Source organism: Oncorhynchus kisutch, linkage group LG29 (assembly GCF_002021735.2).
Source record: "Oncorhynchus kisutch isolate 150728-3 linkage group LG29, Okis_V2, whole genome shotgun sequence".
Taxonomy (NCBI): Eukaryota; Metazoa; Chordata; class Actinopteri; order Salmoniformes; family Salmonidae; genus Oncorhynchus; species Oncorhynchus kisutch.
The window spans coordinates 39,636,855-39,642,741 of NC_034202.2; positions in this window are offsets into that span (position 1 = coordinate 39,636,855).

A 5,887-nucleotide genomic window follows, 5' to 3' on the forward strand; every position below is an offset into this window, starting at 1 on the left:
ACGGAGAAAAGCATCGTGTTCGTGAGAGTCTCCCCTTTGGGTGGGGTGATATTCGTTTGTGGCCTAAACGTTTCGGATGACTATTATTATTATTTTTTGGGGGGAGGGAGGGGGGTCTCCTGGTCTGATCAAACAGCGCTGTAACTCTTTCTCACTTCCCACCACAGATGCAGAACGGTGAAATAAGAGGACGCAGTGGATTGAGATACAGCCCGTACAGCTGATAGTCACAAATTTATCATATTGCCACCCGTCAGACTATTCTCAATTTAATCTTGTCTTTACAATATGTGACCCGATTCAGGAAACTAGGCGAATGTCGCAAGTCACGACTTCATGAGAGAACTGTTTGAACTAAATGCCTTCTGGAACATCTGAACTTTCATGTGCCTTCAAAACAAACTTGTATGTCATCTGTAAATACCAATAAAATTGTTAAATTATTAGTTACTGTTAAATTAGAAGCCTAGTTGGTTTAGCCACAGAAAAAGTCAGGAACCTTCCCACTTGCCATGATTGGCTGAGATAATGAGTGGGCTGGACATGCCGAGAGATGAGTTTGGATTGGTCAGCCATATAGCACCCATCTTTCTATTGGAGCTGGTCAGTATTTGTAGGTAATCGTATCAAACACGGCTTTTAAAAAAAAGAGGTATTGCATAGTAAAACTGCATAAACCTAATGTCAAGTTAAAGTGTACTGTTAGCTAGCTAACGTTATGTGTTGCTCTCCACTTTCTGGAAGACCGAGTTTTGAAATGAGTGGAATTCGAGTATGATAGCTAGGAGGAGATGGAGAAAACGCCAGTCTGGATTACATCGTCAAACTAAGGGCGACCATGCATGGCATCAGACAGGAGACGCGTCCAACCATGATGTATACTTGTAAGATTCTCTGATATTACACGTTTCTAATTTTGACAGAAAGTGGTTTCATTTCAAGTGTACCGTTAGCTAGCTAACGGTTGCTGGCTGGGTCACTAACTAAAGTTACGTTATACTCTAGCTAGCCATCTAGCTACATTTCTTAGCAAAAGACTCTCGTCTTAGTGTGCCAGAGCTTAGAATAACTGATGCATTTTTGAACGCTCGGGACCCGTTAAATATGTCCAGTCTGAGTAAACGTCGGCAACAAAGCGTGATTCAATTGTTTCCGGCAGCACAGTTACAGTCACCAACGCTCTGGATAACGTGAAAACAGCCTAACCAGTTCTGCTAGGGTCAGAGTGGGGTGTTCTCTCACCAACGCTCTGGATAACGTGAAAACAGCCTAACCAGTTCTGCTAGGGTCAGAGTGGGGTGTTCTCTCACCAACGCTCTGGATAACGTGAAAACAGCCTAACCAGCTCTGCTAGGGTCAGAGTAGGGTGTTCTCTCACCAACGCTCTGGATAACATGAAAACAGCCTAACCAGTTCTGCTAGGGTCAGAGTGGGGTGTTCTCTCACCAACGCTCTGGATAACGTGAAAACAGCCTAACCAGTTCTGCTAGGGTCAGAGTGGGGTGTTCTCTCACCAACGCTCTGGATAACGTGAAAACAGCCTAACCAGCTCTGCTAGGGTCAGAGTAGGGTGTTCTCTCACCAACGCTCTGGATAACATGAAAACAGCCTAACCAGTTCTGCTAGGGTCAGAGTGGGGTGTTCTCTCACCAACGCTCTGGATAACGTGAAAACAGCCTAACCAGTTCTGCTAGGGTCAGAGTGGGGTGTTCTCTCACCAACGCTCTGGATAACGTGAAAACAGCCTAACCAGCTCTGCTAGGGTCAGAGTGGGGTGTTCTCTCACCAACGCTCTGGATAATGTGAAAACAGCCTAACCAGCTCTGCTAGGGTCAGAGTGGGGTGTTCTCTCACCAACGCTCTGGATAACGTGAAAACAGCCTAACCAGTTCTGCTAGGGTCAGAGTGGGGTGTTCTCTCACCTACGCTCTGGATAACGTGAAAACAGCCTAACCAGCTCTGCTAGGGTGGGCAAAACGGTCAGAGTGGGGTGTTGTCTCATTATGTGTCTGGAAGTAGCTAGCCAATGTTAGCCAGTTAGCTTGGGCGCTTAACTTTAGTTGTGAGGTCAGAGCTTTCGGGAAAACAACCCTACTTGTTGGCCAGAGCGTCCAGTGTGCGCTCCGAACGAGAAACCACAGATAGAACGATAGGGGGAGTAATGTTCAGTGAGCTGTTCTCTCTCTCTTAGAGGTCTGGAAGTAGCTGGTAAGTTAGTACAGAATGCACGGAGCAACCCTTAAAGAGATGGGTGGGGCTAAGGCTTATGGAGAGGCTGTGAACGATGCTGAATGGGTGGGGCTAAGGCTTATGGAGAGGCTGTGAACGATGCTGAATGGGTGGGGCTAAGGCTTATGGAGAGGCTGTGAACGATGCTGAATGGGTGGGGCTAAGGCTTATGGAGAGGCTGTGAACGATGCTGAATGGGTGGGGCTAAGGCTTATGAAGAGGCTGTGAACAATGTTGAATGGGCGGAGACAAAGAAGAGCTCTCCAGCAGTAGTACCAAAACATTGAAAGACGGTTTTCTCAAAAGTGAGTTTACAAGATGATCAACTTTCAAAGCAGAACTACTTTCCCATTGTTTCCACAAATGGAGTCTATGATATAGTATTTTGTCTACTTTTATCCAAAGTAAAAAAATGTTTTGAATTTTGCTACATAAGACCGAATCCAGGTGGTGAGTCACATATACTGTATTTAACAACGTGTGAAATTAGTTTTGATTTAGAATGGGCCATTGTCATGCACCTGTCAGAACGCAACCTGGTCTCAGAGCATTTTGTATTATTATATACGTAAATTCGGTCCACTGTTAAGTTTATTATGGACTGTATTAATTTGTGAATGTCCTTCACCCTTCTATAACCCTCTGTTCCTCTCTTCCTCTCTTCCTCTTCCTCCTTTCCTTCTTGTCTGTTACCCTTCTATAACCCTCTCTCCTCTCTTCCTCTCTCTCTCCCCTTTCCTTCAGTCTGTTACCCTTCTATAACCCTCTGTTCTCTCTTCCTCTCTTCCTCTTCCTCCTTTCCTTCTTGTCTGTTACCCTTCTATAACCCTCTCTCCTCTCTTCCTCTCTCTCTCGCCCTTTCCTTCAGTCTGTCACCCTTCTATAACCCTCTGTTCCTCTCTTCCTCTCTTCCTCTTCCTCCTTTCCTTCTTGTCTGTTACCCTTCTATAACCCTCTGTTCCTCTCTTCCTCTCTTCCTCTTCCTCCTTTCCTTCTTGTCTGTTACCCTTCTATAACCCTCTCTCCTCTCTTCCTCTCTCTCTCCCCTTTCCTTCAGTCTGTTACCCTTCTATAACCCTCTGTTCCTCTCTTCCTCTCTTCCTCTTCCTCCTTTCCTTCTTGTCTGTTACCCTTCTATAACCTCTCTCCTCTCTTCCTCTCTCTCTCCCCTTTCCTTCAGTCTGTTACCCTTCTATAACCCTCTCTCCTCTCTTCCTCTCTCTCTCCCCTTTCCTTCAGTCTGTTACCCTTCTATAACCCTCTCTCCTCTCTTCCTCTCTCTCTCCCCTTTCCTTCAGTCTGTTACCCTTCTATAACCCTCTGTTCCTCTCTTCCTCTCTTCCTCTCTCGCTCCTTTCCTTCAGTCTGTTACCCTTCTATAACCCTCTCTCCTCTCTTCCTCTCTCTCTTCCTCCTTTCCTTCAGTCTGTTACCCCTTCTATAACCCTCTGTCCCTCTCTTCCTCTCTCTCTCCCCTTTCCTTCAGTCTGTTACCCTTCTATAACCCTCTCTCCTCTCTTCCTCTCTTCCTCTCTCTCTCCCCTTTCCTTCAGTCTTTTACCCTTCTATAACCCTCTCTCCTCTCTTCCTCTCTCTCTCCCCTTTCCTTCAGTCTGTTACCCTTCTATAACCCTCTCTCCTCTCTTCCTCTCTCTTCCCCTTTCCTTCAGTCTGTTACCCTTCTATAACCCTCTCTTCCTCTCTTCCTTCTCTCTCTCCCCTTTCCTTCAGTCTGTTACCCTTCTATAACCCTCTCTCCTCTCTTCCTCTCTCGCTCCTTTCCTTCAGTCTGTTACCCTTCTATAACCCTCTCTCCTCTCTTCCTCTCTCTCTTCCTCCTTTCCTTCAGTCTGTTACCCTTCTATAACCCTCTCTCCTCTCTTCCTCTCTCTCTTCCTCCTTTCCTTCAGTCTGTTACCCTTCTATAACCCTCTCTCCTCTCTTCCTCTCTCTCTTCCTCCTTTCCTTCAGTCTGTTACCCTTCTATAACCCTCTCTCCTCTCTTCCTCTCTCTCTTCCTCCTTTCCTTCAGTCTGTTACCCTTCTATAACCCTCTCTCCTCTCTTCCTCTCTCTCCTCTCCCCTTTCCTTCAGTCTGTTACCCTTCTATAACCCTCTCTCCTCTCTTCCTCTCTCTCTCCCCTTTCCTTCAGTCTTTTACCCTTCTATAACCCTCTCTCCTCTCTTCCTTCTCTCTCTCCCCTTTCCTTCAGTCTGTTACCCTTCTATAACCCTCTCTCCTCTCTTCCTCTCTCGCTCCTTTCCTTCAGTCGTTACCCTTCTATAACCTCTCTCCTCTCTTCCTCTCTCTCTTCTCCTTTCCTTCAGTCTGTTACCCTTCTATAACCCTCTTCTCCTCTCTTCCTCTCTCTCTCCCCTTTCCTTCAGTCTGTTACCCTTCTATAACCCTCTCTCCTCTCTTCCTCTCTTCCTTCTCTCTCTCCCCTTTCCTTCAGTCTGTTACCCTTCTATAACCCTCTCTCCTCTCTCCTCTCTTCCTCTCTCGCTCCTTTCCTTCAGTCTGTTACCCTTCTATAACCCTCTCTCCTCTCTTCCTCTCTCTCTCGCTCCTTTCCTTCAGTCTGTTACCCTTTCTAACCCTCTCTCCTCTCTTCCTCTCTCTCTTCCTCCTTTCCTTCAGTCTGTTACCCCTTCTATAACCCTCATCATCCTCTCTTCCTTCTCTCTTCCTCCTTTCCTTCAAGTCTGTTTACCCTTCTATAACCCTCTCTCCTCTCTTCCTCTCTCTCTTCCTCCTTTCCGTTCAGTCTGGTTACCCTCCTATAACCCTCTCTCCCTCTCTTCCGGCTCTCTCTCCCTTTCCTTCAGTCTGTTACGCCTGCTATAACCCTCTCTCCTCTCTCCTCTCTCTCTCCCCTTTCCTCAGTCTTACCCCTTCTATAACCCTCGCTCCTTCTCTTCCTCTCTTCCTCTCTCGCTCCTTTCCTTCCAGTCCTGTTACCCTCTATAACCCTCTCTCCTCTCTCCTCTCTCTCTCCCCCTTTCCCTTCAGTCTGTACCCTTCTTAACCCTCTCTCCTCTCTTGCTCTCTTCTCCCCTTTCCTTCAGTCCTGTTACCCTTCTATAACCCTCTCTCTTCCTCTTTCCTTCTCTCTCTCCCCTTTCCTTCAGTCTGTACCCTTCTATAACCCTCTCTCCTCTCTTCCTCTCTCGCTCATTTCCTTCAGTCTGTTACCCTTCTATAACCCTCTCTCCTCTCTTCATCTCTTCCTCTCTCTCTCCCCTTTCCTTCAGTCTTTTACCCTTCTATAACCCTCTCTCCTCTCTTCCTCTCTCTCTCCCCCTTTCCTTCAGTCTGTTACCCTTCTATAACCCTCTCTCCTCTCTTCCTCTCTCTCTCCCCTTTCCTTCCTGTCTGTTACCCTTCTATAACCCTCTCTCCTCTCTTCCTCTCTCTCTCCCCTTTCCTTCAGTCTGTTACCCCTTCTATATCCCTCTGTCTCTCTCTTCCTCTCTCTCTTCCTCCTTTCCTTCAGTCTGTTACCCTTCGATAACCCTCTCTCCTCTCTTCCTCTCTCTCTCCCCTTTCCTTCAGTCTGTTACCCTTCTATAACCCTCTCTCCTCTCTTCCTCTCTCCCCTTTCCTTTCCGTCTGTTACCCTTCTATAACCCCCTCTCCTCTATCCTCTCCCCCCTC